Source organism: Meriones unguiculatus, chromosome X (assembly GCF_030254825.1).
Source record: "Meriones unguiculatus strain TT.TT164.6M chromosome X, Bangor_MerUng_6.1, whole genome shotgun sequence".
In the NCBI taxonomy this organism is placed as follows: domain Eukaryota; kingdom Metazoa; phylum Chordata; class Mammalia; order Rodentia; family Muridae; genus Meriones; species Meriones unguiculatus.
In genome coordinates, this window is record NC_083369.1 from 80,178,431 (window position 1) to 80,192,285 (window position 13,855).

The following is a 13,855-nucleotide window of genomic DNA, read 5'->3' on the forward strand; positions in this document are numbered from 1 at the left end:
TCAAAAGAACTCTGTGATTCTGTCTTACACCCATCAGAATGGTGAAGATCAATGATTCAACTAACAACACATGCTGGAGAGGTTGTGGAGCAAGGAGAACACTCTTTCATTGCTGTGGCAGTGCAAACTTGTACGACCACTTTAGTTGTACAATTGATTAATTTGGTGGTTTTCCAGACATTTAGGAATAGTTCTACCTAAAGAACAAGCTATATTATTCCTGCACATATACCCAAAATACACTCCACCATACAACAAGGACACTTGCTCAACTATATTCATAGCAGCTTTATTCATAATAGCCAGAAACTGAAAATAGCCCAGATGTTCTTCAACTGGAGAATGGATAAAGAAACTATGGTATATTTTCACAATGAAAAACTACTTCGCTATTCATAACAAGGAAATCTTGAAATTTGGAGGCAAATGGATGGAACTAGAATGGCGCCAGACCCAGAAAGACACACATGATATGTACTCACTTAAAGGTGCATAGCAGCTATGAAGTTCTGGATAACCAGACCCAAAGAAGCTAAGTAACAAGGAGAGACCAACTGGACACAAGAAGAGTGGGCATCAGGGGAGGAGGTTGGATGAAGGGAAGAAACAGGGTGGGTCGGGTTGGAGAGAGGGGCAAGTGGGTTCAAGTGGGGGCATTGAGAGAGCATGGGGAGATAGAACTGGAATCAGTCATGGGGGCATCTCTGAGACAAGCTAGAAATCTAGGGCAATGATGGCTCCATGGCTAGAGCACCTAGCAATGGGGGACATGGAGCCTGAAATGGTTACCTTCTGTTCCCAGGAAAGACCTCCAATGGAGGAACTGAGACACCAGCCCATCCATAAAACAAGCCCTCAAATCTCTCCTACCAACAAGATGTACAGAGTTAAAAATGGAGCAGAGATTAATGGAATGGCCTACCAGGGACTGGCCCAGCTTGAAACCTATGCCCTGAGAAAGAACACACTCTTGACACTATTAAAAATATTCTGCTATACTTCTAGAAAGGTGCCTGGAATGGCTGTCATCTGGATGGCTTCACCCAGCAACTAATCAAAACAGCTGTGGAAACCCACTACCAAACATTAGTGAGAACCTGAAGAAATATGTGGAAGAGGGGGATGAAGGATTAAAGGAACCAGAGAAGATAAGGGAACCATGAGAAAACATACAGAACCAACAAACTTGGGCCCATAGGCACCAACAGAGACTAAACAACCAAACAAAGAGGACACATGGGAGAGACCTAGGTCCTCAGCATATATGTAACAGTTGTGAAGCTTTGTCTTCATATGGGACTCCTAACAGGGAGTGTGGAGGGGTTGTTGAGAGAGTATGGGGAAGAGAGAACTGGAATCAGCCATGTGGACATCTCTGTAAACCTGTCTTCATATCTCTTTCCCCTAGGTGGGCTGCCTTGTCTAGCCTTGGTTGAGGAGAATTTGCCTGGATGTGTTGAAGTTGGTTGATATCAAAAGGATGCCTCCCTTCTTCTGAGCATTTTTGAGAAGAAGGGAAGGACTAGAAGTTAGGGTGGTATTGGAAAGAAGGGCACTGGTAGGGGAAGAGGGAAGCCTCAATCAGGATGTAAAGTAAATAAATAATTTTTTTTTCAATGCAGTTTATTCAGGAACCTTGAACTATCATCTGACCCTGGGGAAAGCCAGCCCACAGCTTAAATAGCCTCTGGGTAGCCAGGCCCAGCATGCCACGTGGGCAATGCAGATAGGTCCACATACATAGAAGCAAGCCAGATCCTCAGCCTTAGCCAAATGTGGAGTTGTTCGTGACAGAGAGCACTCACCATCGGGTAGGTGGAAGGCGGAAACCAGCTCCATCTTTAAGGCGTGGCATTACGCAGCTCTCTATAGCTCCCCCTTTTTGTTTTAGACGCATCAGGCAAGAATAGAGGTCTGATCTCTGATATTAGAAATAAATTGGGACTTTGTACCGATGTTCATTTAGGTGTCATCCACCCAAAGAGCATCAGACCCGTCCAATACCTTTTTCTCAGAGGCAGGACCTGGGGCATCAACCCGCATGCAATCAGACATGCTCTTCTCTGGGTCCAAAGCGGCTGACCCTGAGTGCAGTGCTTAGCCTCGCATCCTGAGCGTAACATTTTAGCTTTTTATGGTAGCCAACCATGTTTGGGGAGACTGTCCTGCTTCAATGGCTATAAAGGCCTGAATGATCATGGCTGCATTACCCTGTTGTGAGACTCTAATCTTGCATATATACCACAGGCAAACCAAGGAGACCAACACCAGAAGGCCTGCTAACGCTCCCATGACTGCCCATTCCTTCAGATGATTCATGGCTGCAGCAATCCATGATGACAATCCTGTGGCTAGTCCTGCGTCCACTCTGGTAGAATTTACCGTGACAATGGCCACTCTCAGCTGCTCCATCGTAGTATCGAATTCTCCAGTCCAATTACCTAAAATATAGCTAGACAATTGTTTAGACAGATTTGCAGCACAGGGAAAATTCTCATGTTGTATGCTAGTGACTCAAAGTCCAGCATACTTTCATTGACAGCCACGTTGAGCGATTTGCCATAGGGTATCAATTTGCTCCTGCACGAGGTCAATCGTCTGATTGAACACCATCAAGCCTCCTTTTAGTTGAGCATTAATTCCTTTTTTGTACATCTAAGGCATGAGCTACATTGGCTAAAAGGTTATTCAGGAAATTTTTAAAGAAGAAATGATGAAATTTGCAGGCAAATGGTGGGATCTAGAAAAGATCATCCTGAGTGAGGTATCCCAGAACTAGAAAGACACACATGGTATATACTCGCTTATAAGTGGATGTTAGATATATAATATAGGATAATCATGCTAAAATCTGTACACCTAAGGAAGTTAAGCAAGAAGGAGGACCCTGGGTGAGATGTTCAATCTTCATTCAGAAAGGCAAATGAGATGGACATCGAAAGAGGGAGAAAACAGGGAACAGGGAAAGAGCCTATCTCAGAAGGCTTCTGAAAGACTTCACCCAGCAGGGTATCAAAACATATGCTGAGATGTATAACCAAACTTTGGGCAGAGTGCAGAGAAACTTATGGAAGAAGGGGGAGATAGAAAGACCTGGAGGGAACAGGAGCTCCACAAAGGGAGCAACAGAACCAAAAAATATGGGTACAGGTGTCATTTCTGAGACTGATACTGCAAACAAGGACCATGCATGGAGATAACTTAGAACCCCTGAACAGAAGTAGCTCAAGACAGCTCATTATCCAAGAAGGTTCCCCAATAATAGGACCAGGGACGATCTGTGACATGAACTCATGGGCTGGCTCTTGGATCACCTCCACCTGAGGTGAGAGCAGCCTTACTAAGCCACAGAGGAAGATGAAGAAGCCAGTCCTGATGAGACCTGATAGACTATGGTCAGATGGAAGGAGAGGAAGACCTCCTCTATCATTGGACTGGGGGAGTGGCACAGGAGAAGAAGAGGGAGGGAGGGTGGGATTGGGAGGTGTTGGGGAGAGGGCTACAGCTGGGATACAAAGTGAATAAACTATAATTAATAAAATAAAAGTAAAAAAAGAAAATATAAAAATACGCTTAATAATGTTAAAAAATAAGTATATACTATTTTTTTAAAAAAGCCAATTCCCTATTTCACTCCTAATCACCAGATATTTTAACTCTCAATTAATTCAAACTACAGCTCTCTTCCTCTCTTTCTGCAGTTCTATTTCAAATCTTTGTAGCAACAAAAACCAAGCCTAATTTTTAAAATTATACAGGAAATTACTCCCAATTTTATATGATTTTTAACTAAACATTACAATAAGTTGAGTAGAAATAGCAGATAAAAATCACATTTTCAGCAGAGAATACTTTCCTGAAATTTTAACTAACAAAGGCTATCTATTCTCAATGAGGTTCTTAAAGAAATGAATGAGTGCTAGTCAAGTGCAAGAAAAGCAATCAAGCAATCAAAAAAGATAAAAAGTCCAGTTCAACAGTGTGGGCAGAAGGAGAGCTTGCAGGGTGTGGCCTGATGCAGTGTGCACCTTGGGGAAGCTCCTGCCCTTGGGAGCTATTGCACAGAGGAGAAGATATTTGGTTTTTACAAGCCGAAGATGTATAAGAGCATAGAGGGCTGCTGTATAGGCCAAGTCCTGGGGCCAAGTCCAATTTAAAGACAGGAAGCATTACCAAAAGGACTTCCAGAGCTGCTTCGGGTTGCATGACATTTGCTCTGGAAACATCTGCAGTATGTGTGTGCTGCTTGTGAAAAGATGGAAGAAGTTGCCAGCAGGATAAATAAAAAAAGAAAAAGAAAGTTTAAAAAAAAATGGAACCATGTGCTAAATGCAAGAGCAGGACCCTGTCTAAAGACAACATTGAAATGAAATAAAGTGAAAACTCTGTGTGGAAACTATATGAAAAGCAACCAAATCAGTAAACTGCAAAAGGAATTTAAACACCACAATTCGGATACTCAGAGCACCACCTCAAGTGCCTTGCCAGCACAGTTTTTGTTCTACAGTAACCAGTAAGATGATGGCTCAGATGCAGAGATAGATTCCAGCTTTAAAAGAACTCCATTGTTTTCCATTTTAGATCTTATCTACTGGAAAAGACAGAAAGTCTGTTGTAGGATCATCTATAAAGGGCCGCTTTGCGGAAGTCCTCTTTGACAAGCATCTCTTCAAGCTGCAGCAGAAAGAAAGCCACTGTCAAGAAGCCCGTGGAGCAGGGCCTGGTGTCTCTGCCCATCTCCACTCAAAAGTGGTGACTGAGGTTCATATACAAGAAATTTAAACTTTGAAAAGACCACAAAACAACAAACTGACCTTCCTGTTTTTAATTTGGATAACTGCTTCTGTCAAAAGACATTTTCTAGAATAGTTCTTAATGGGTTACTCTCCTTAACCATCACACAACAAACTGTGAAGGCAGTTTGTAGCTTACTGTAAGAAAAGAGAAGTGTACATAATATTTAAGATGCAGAGTATTTCATAAGAAAGCTGAATGATGCTCTAAAGTGCTCCTTAAGTCTTTTGTTTTATCCCCTCTAATGAATGAAATTAGGGGAATTTCACAGGACAGAGATGGGATTTGTTGTGTGATAACCGATAGGTAACTTAGTCTTTTGTGGAGAGGCAGTGATTGGAGCATTTTTAAATGGATGGCTACTTTGTTTTCCCCCATGATGCTTTGTCATAACCCAGTAGCATGATCTGCCCCTAGTGGTAGTTAAAAATTTAAATGCTGGGGGGGATAAAAAAATGAATAAAGTGTAATTAATAAAATAAAAAAAGAAACACACCCAAATCAAAAAAGAAAAAAAAAACTTAAATGCTTTCCTAGTTCCCACCATTTGCCAGCAAGTTTCATGATTTCCTTGTTTTTAATAGCTGAGTAGTATTCCATTGTGTAAATGTACCACAATTTCTATATCCATCCCTCTGTTGAGGGACATCTAGGTTGTTTCCAGTTTCTGGATATTATGAATAGAGCTGCTATGAATATGGTTGAACAAATGTCCTTGTTGTATACTTGAGCATATTTTGAATATATGTTTAAGAGTGTTATAGCTGGATCTTGAGGTAGCGCTATTCCTAATTTTCTGAAAAAGTGCCAAATGAGTGAGGTATCCAAGAAGCAGAAAGACACAGATGGTATACACTCACTCATAAGTGGATATTACCCATATAATATAGGATAAACATACTAAAAATCTATACTCCTAAAGAAGTTAAACAACAAAGAAGACCCTAGGGAAAATGTGCAATCTTCATTCAGAAAGACAAATGCGATAGATATTAGAAGCAGAAGACAGAGAACAAGATTGGAGCTTACCACAGATGGCCTCTGAAAGACTTTATTGATTGAGGGAGCAAAGCAGAGGCTGAGACACATAGCCAAACTTTGGATAGAGTGCAGGGAATCTTATGAAGGAAGGGGGAGATAGAAAGACCTGGAGGGGACAGGAGCTCCAAAAGGAGACAGAGCCAAAAAAAAAAAAAATCTGAGTTCTTGGTGCCCTGCACAACCAAGGGCCATGTATAGAGAGTACCTAAAACCCCTGCTCAGATGTAGCCCGTAGAGTCAGTTTCCAAGCGGGGTCCCTAGTAAGGGGAGCAGGAGCTGTCTCTAGCATGAACTCAGTGACAGGCTCTCTGATCACTTCCCTCTGCGTGGTGCAGCCTTGCCAGGCCACAGAGGAAGACAATGCAACCAGTCCTGATGAGATAGGCTAGGGTCAAATAGAATGGGAGAAGGACCTCCCTTATCAGTGGAGTAAGGGGGGGGGGATAGGTAGAGTAGAGGGAGGGAAAGTGGGATTAGGAGAAGACAAGGGAGGGGGCAACAAATTGTAATAGATGACAATAATAACAAATATTTAAAATTTAAATTCCAAGGTGTTGTCAAGGTTCTGATGATTCAGAACCGTACTACTGATTACTAAGCAGGACATATTGAGCTTTCTGCAAAAGCTTGAAGGAGGAAGGAGGAAGCAAGTTCTGAACACAAAAGAAGCACATGTCCCCTCCCTTATCTCAATATCTGATAAAAGACTTTATGTGAATATTCTAAATCAGAAGCAAGCTCCTGGGTAGGCAAGCCTATAGGATGTGAACATTCACACAGGGATCATACCAAAGCATCACTACACAGTAGAGAATACAGGGGCTGGAAAATACTTAAACAGAGTATGCAAGTCCTGGGAATGCATGGGCACAGTTGTTGCTGCTTGAGACATTTTATAGAGGGCTTGGAGCATGTAAATAATTGGCTGGTGTTACACAACTGTCTGGGATTCACTGAAATACACCTAATTCAGTGCTAGCTCTGGATTTCCTACCTCAGTTGACCTTTGTGAAGGTTTTATCTACAGCTCTTTGCCTTGACATAACCTTATTAGGGTTTGGAGTTTTGTTGTTGTCTTGTTTTTCTTTCACTATTTAAAGTTGACTAGCAGAAAACAGTTGTGTGTTGAGGCTAAGCTGGTTGGTCTGGCTTCTTGGAGTTGGGTTTCTGAGCATCAAGAAAGCTATACGGAGCTCCTCACCTCTAGATCTCAGTGAGGGCTTTTTGGGAGAAACCGACTAAAGTTGTCTGATTGCCTCTTCTCAAAGTTCAGGAAAAACAATAGAACCACTTCAGACCTCTCATAGAGGGAGCTGTACATGGTTGCCTTAGAATTCTGTTGCTCATGATTATTTTAAAAACTGGATTTTTAAAGTCTGTTAGTGTTTCACAATGAGGAATGCCACCGTTTGTGTGTTTCTTCCTTTTGGGAAAAACCTACCTAGTACAAGCCACCACATGCCCAGTGAGTGGGCCTGTTCTCCACAGCTCTTGGTGTGGTACAGAGTCCAGCCATTACAATTACCCTGCATTACTTTGACATTGGTTTGTTTTTTGTTGTTGTTGTTTTGTTTATTTGTGTGTGTGTGTGTGTTTTTGTACATCTTGGCTACAGTATTCATGGTAGAATATACTTTGATGGATCATCTCTACTTATGTATTTATTTATTTATTACTGGACTTCAACCACAGCCTTCTGCCCTCCACTCTTCCCGTAGGATGTACTGTATGTAGTCATGCACTTTGTATTAATATATTAGATATCTACAGACCAGTTTTGTACTTTTTATACTGTTGGATACTTATAATCAAAACTTTTACTCTAGGTATTTAATAAATTTAGTCTTATTAGAAAATTTTTAAAAATCCAGTTGCTTGGAATCCAAAACTATGTCATAGTTCCTGATTCTTCGCTGTGTAATGTGTGGTAATAATTATTCTTTCATGAACAAACCTGAGGATTGAGCCATGCTGCTTAGATTCACAAATGGGAAATGGCTCACAGCAGTCACTATTTCATCACAATTAACCAAAAACTAATAGGTTGGGAATTTTAAATAGCACTTATGTTTTTCTGTTGTAATTTTCTACTTAATTATAAAAATCACTGCGGAAGACTACCTGTAAGTTTTGGCTTCAATCTACTGGAAATATTTCCCCACATCCATATACTAAAAACCCCGAACTTCTCATAAAGTATTCTGTCAACAGCTGCCAACAGGATTTTCCAAAAGACCTCTCTGGGATGTGCTGCTGACATTGTACTTTGCATAAATTTTACATTGCTTAAACCTTCCAGATACTAAAGTAAAATAACAAATCTATTTCCATTTAATTAAATGTTTCCAAATACTGCATTAGGAATGCATTATGTATTCTGTCTTTCTCTTGTACAATTTGCAACAAGGTAACAATATTAAAAGAAGGGAATTAGCATGTGGGAATGAATTTACCCACTGAGTGATTTTACTTTATTTTGAGATGTAAAGAATTTTTTATTAGTTCTGCATAATGAAATAATTGAAGAATTTGTAATTAATTATTCCCTTTGTAATTTAGAATAAATAAAAACAATAACTGGGATTTTCGCTAAGAATGTGGGGCTCTTAAAACTATCTCACATATAATTATGATAATGAATGTCACTTGTTTCCTCAGCATAAGCACAAAATGAACTGGCTTTTTCTTCTCTTCTGTAGAGCCAAGCAAGCTTTTACACACTGCATGGGTATACACATTACTTTTTTTTAACTTTTATTAATTGCACTTTATTCACTTTGTATCCTTCCATAAACCCCTCCCTCCTCCCTTCCCAATCCCACCCTCCCTCTCCCTTCTTCATGCATGCCCTTCCCCAAGTCCACTGATAGGGGAGGTCCCCCTCGCCTTCCTTCTGATCTTAGTCTATCAGATCTCATCAGGAGTGTCTGCACTGTCATCCTCTGTGGCCTGGTAAAGCTGCTCCCCCATCTGGGGGAGGTAATCAAAGAGCAGACCAATCAGTTCATATCAGAGGCAGTCCCTCTTCCCATTATTATGGAAGCCACTTGAACATTGAACTGCCATGGGCTACATCTACACATTACTTTTTAAATTAAAATTTATTTATATATTTATATATTAAATTTTATTCACTTGGTATCCCCACTGCAGCGCACTCACTTGTTTCCTCCCAGTCCCAACCACCTTCGCTCTATTCCCTCTATGTCCTTTCCCTAGTCCACTGATAGGGGAAGATCTCCTCCCCTTCTATCTGACCCTAGATTATCAAGGCTAATCAAGGCTGGCTGCATCATCTAACTCTGTGGCCTGGCAAGGCTGCTCTCCCCCAAAGGGAGCTGTGATCAGAGAGTCCGGCACTGAGTTCATGTCAAAAACAGCCCATGTACCCCTAACTAAGGAAGCCACTTGGAAACTGAGAGGCAAATGGAATTCCTTTGAACAGAGGGTCTAGGTCCTCTCCATTCATGGTCTTTAGCTATATCTGGCTCTGGAGACCCCAGTGGGCCCAGGCATTTTGGCTCTTTTGGTCTCCTTGTGGAGTTCCTGTTCCTTCCAGGTCTTTATCCCCCTTCTTCATAAAGATTCTGACACTCTGCCCAAAGTTTGGCTATGAGTCTCAGTAACTCCTTCGATATGCTCCTGGGTAAAGTCATTCAGCTGTCCTCTATGGAAGACTTCTGTCCTGTTCGTTGTCTTCTCATACTTCTGATATCTATCCTGTTTGCCCTTCCAAATGAGGATTTAACATCTTCCCTAGGATCCTCCTCATTGTTTGGTTTCTTTAGGACTATAGATTTTAGTATGTTTATACTATATTATATGGCTAATATCCACTTACATGTGAGTACGTATCATTTGTGTTTTTCTGCTTCTGGATTACCTAACTCAGAATGATCTATTCTGGTTTCCACCATTTGCCTGCAAATTTCATGATTTCCATGTTTTTAATTGCTGAGTAGTATTCCATTGTGTAAATGCACCACATTTTCTGTATCCGTTCTTCCTTTGAAGGACATCTAGGTTGTTTCTAGCTTCTGGCCATTACGAATAGAAGTGCTACAAACACGGTTGAGTCAATCTCCTTATTGAATGGTAGGGCATCTTTAGGTATATACCTAGGAGTTGTACAGCTGGATCTTGAGGTAGCACTATTCCTAATATACTGAGGAAACACGAGATTGATTCTCAAAGTGGCTGTACAAGCGTAGATTCCCACCAGCAATGGAGGAGGGTTCCCCTTTCTCCAAATCCTCTCCAGCATGTATCAGACCTTGAGATTTTCATTTTAGCCTTTCTGATAGATGTGAGGATGAAATCTCAAGGTCCTTTTGATTTCCATTTTCTGAATGACTAAGGACATTGATCATTTATTTGATTCTCTGTCGTTTGATATTCTTCTGTTGAGAATTCTATGTTTAGCTCTGTACCCCATTTTTAAATTGTATTACTTGGTTTTTTGGTGTTTAATTTCTTAAGTTTTTTATATATTTTAGATATTAGCACTCTGTCAGATGTAGGGTTGGTGAACGTATTTTCCCATTCTATAGGCTATCATTTTGTTCTGATGACAGTGTCCTTTGCTTTACAGAGATTTTCAGTTTCATGAGGTCCCATTTGTTAATTGTTGACTTTAGAGCCTGTGCTGTTGGTGTTCTGTTTAGGAAGTTGTCTCCTGTGCCAATGAGTTCAAGGATCTTCCTCCTTTTTTCTTCTAACAGTTTTAGTGTGTCTCATTTTATGTTGATTTTTTTTGATCCACTTGGACTTTAACTTTGTGCAGGGTGATAAACATGGGTCTATTTCCATTTTTCTACCTGTAGACATCCAGTTAGACCAGTACCATTTGTTGAATATGCTCTCTTTTTCAATTTTATGGTTTTGGCTTCTTTGTCAAAAACAAAGATTCCATATGTGTGTGGGTTTATTTCTGGTTTTCAATTTGATTCCATTGGTCTGTCCACCAGTATGTTTCTATGCCAGGACCATGCCATTTTTATTACTGTTGCTCTATAGTATAGCTTGAGATCTGGGGTGAGATACCTCCAGAAGATCTTTTATTGTACATTATTGTTTTAGCTATTCTGGGTCTTTTATTTTTCCATATGAAATTGATAACTGTTCTTTCAATGTCTGTAAAAAATTCTGTTGTCATTTTTATGGGAATTGCATTGAATCTGTAGATTGATTTTATTAGGATAGGCATTTTCACTAGGTTAATTCTCCCAAGCCCTGAGAATCTTGTATACAGGAGGGCTTCAGATTTTTTGAGTTAATTTTGTATCCAGCCAATTTGCTGAAGGTGTTTATCAGCTGAAGCAGTTCTCTCTCAGAATTTTTGGGATTACTCATGTACACTATCAAATCTGCTGCAAATAGTGATAATTTGACTTCTTCCTTTCTAATTTGTACCCCTTTGATCTCCTTTAGTTTTCTTATTGCTCTATCTAGGACTTCAAGAACTGTGGTGAAGAGATAGAGAGAGAGGGAGCAGCCTTTCCTTGTCTCTGATTTTGGTGGGACTGTTTTAAGTTTTTTCTTCATTTTGTTTGATTTTGGCAAAATGTTTGCTGCATTTTGCTTTTGCTATGGTTAGATATGTGCGTTATGTCCCTGATCTCTTCAAAACTTTAAGTATGTACGGGTATTGAATTTTATCAAAGGCCTTTTTATTTTTGTTGGCGGGCTAAGAAGATGGTCATGTGTTTTTTTTTTTTTTTTTTTTTTTTTTTTGTATCTTTCAGTTTGTTTATGTGTTGGATTACATTGATAGCTTTTCATATGTTGAACCATCCCTGCATGCCTGGCATGAAGCCGACTTGGTCATTGTGGATATTTTTTTTTTTTTATAAATTCTTGAATTCAGTTTGTGAGTATTTTATTGAGTATTTTTGCATCAATGTCCATAAGCTAGAATGATCTCAAGTCCTCTTTCTTTGTCTGGTCTTTGTGTGGTTTAGATATCAAGTGACTGTGGCCTCATAGAATGAATTTGGTAATGTTTCTTCTGTTTTTATTCTGTGAAATAGTTTGAAGAGTATTGGTGATAGCTCTTTGAAGGTCTGGTAGAATTCTTCATTGAATACCTCTGGCCCTGGGCTTTTTTTTTTTTTTTTTGGATGGGAGACTTTTGATGAATGTTTCTTTTTCCTTAGTATTTAACTTACTTACATGGTCTTGATCCATATTTGGTAAGTGGAATATATCAATAAAATTATGCATTTCATTTAGATTTTCAAAGTTTGTTGCATATAGGCTTTTGAAGTGTGACCTAATGATTTTTTGGATTTCCTCGGTGTCTTGTTATGACCCTTTTCATTTCTGATTTTGTTGATGTGGATAGTGTCCCTTTGCCTTTTAGTTAATTTGATTAAGGGTTTGTCTATCTTGCTGTTGATTTTTTCAAAGATCCAGCTGTTGGTATCATTGATTCTTTGTTTCTAATGTATTGATTTCAGCCCTGAGTTTGATTATACTCCTCTTGGGTGTATCTGTTTTTTTTTGTTTTGTTTTGTTTTGTTTATTAATTACACTTTATTCAGTTTGTATCCCCCTGTGGTTCCCTACCTCCTCCTGTCCCAATCTCTCCCTTCCTTCACCCTCTGCATGCATGCCCCTCCCCAAGTCCACTGATAGGCAAGGTCTTCTTTTCCTTCCTTCTGATCCTAGTCAATTAGGTCTCATCAGGAATGGCTGCATTGTCTTCTTCTGTGTCCTGGTAACGTTGCTTCCCCCTCAAGGGAAGGTAGTTAAATAGCAAGCCAATCAGTTCATGTCAGAGACAGTCCCTATTCCTATTACAATGGAACCCACTTGGATACTGAACTGCCATGGGCTACATCTGTGCAGGGGTCTTATGTTATCTCCATGCATGGTCCTTGGTTAGAGTATCAGTCTCAGGAAAAAACCCTGTACTCAGATTTTTTGGTTCTGTTGCTCTCCTTGTGGAGTTCCTGTCCTCTCCAGATCTTACTGTTTCCTACTTCTTTCCTAAGATTCCCTGCACTTTGCCCAAAGGTTACCCAAAAGTCTCAGCATCTGCATTGATACTCTGCAGGGCAGAGCCTTTCAGAGATCCTCTGTGTCAGGCTCCTGACTTGTTCCCTCTTTTCTTCTTCTTCTGATGTCCATCCTCTTTGCCTTTCTGGATAGGAATTGAACATTTAAGCAAGAGTCCTCCCTCTTGATTTGTCTCTTTAGGTGTACAGATTTTCATAGGTTTATCCTATATTGTATGTCTATATGAGTGAGTATATACCGTGTGCATCTTTCTGTTTCTGGGGTAGCTCACTCAGGATGATCTTTTCCAGATCCAACCATTTACCTGCAAATTTCATGATTTCCTTGTTTTCTATTGCTGAATAATATTCCATTCTGTAGAAATACCACAATTTGTGCATCCATTCCTCCACTGAGGGGCATCTGGGCTCTTTCCAGCTTCTATCTGTTTTTTGTTTGTTTGTTTGTTTTGTTTTGTTTTTTTTAGTGATTTCCAGTTTGCCATTATGTTGCTTGTATAAGATGCCTGGAATTTCCTTATGAAGGCACTTAGTGCTATGAACTTTCCTATTAGCACTGCTTTCATTGTATCCCATAAGTTTGGGTAAGTATGCCTTCATTTCCATTGAATTTTAGGAATTCTTTAATTTTTTTTTATTCCTTCTCTGATCTGTCTGTCACTTAATAGAGAGTTGTTTAGTTTCCAAGCATATGTAGGCTTTTTGAATTTCTGTTTTTGTAGAGGTCTAGTTTTAGACTATGGTGGTATGATAGGACACAAGAGATTATTTCAGTCTTCTTGTATCTGTTGAGGCTTGCTTTGTGTCTAACTATATGGTGAATTTTGGAAAAGGTTCCATGAGGTGCTGAGAAGAATCTACACTCTTATGTGTTTGGGTGAAAGTTTCTGTGGACATCTATTAGGTCTATTTTATTTAAGACCTCTGTAATTGTCATTATTTCTCTGCTGAGTTTCTCTCTCAATGATCTATCTCTTGGCTATAGTGGGCTGTCTAAGTCT

The 13,855-nt window shown here is 39.8% G+C and overlaps 1 pseudogene; it reads left to right on the forward strand.

The window, feature by feature from the left end:
* Window positions 1–769: 769 nt before the first annotated feature.
* Window positions 770–4,756, forward strand: LOC110542357 (SIN3-HDAC complex-associated factor-like; annotated as a pseudogene).
* Window positions 4,757–13,855: the final 9,099 nt, after the last annotated feature.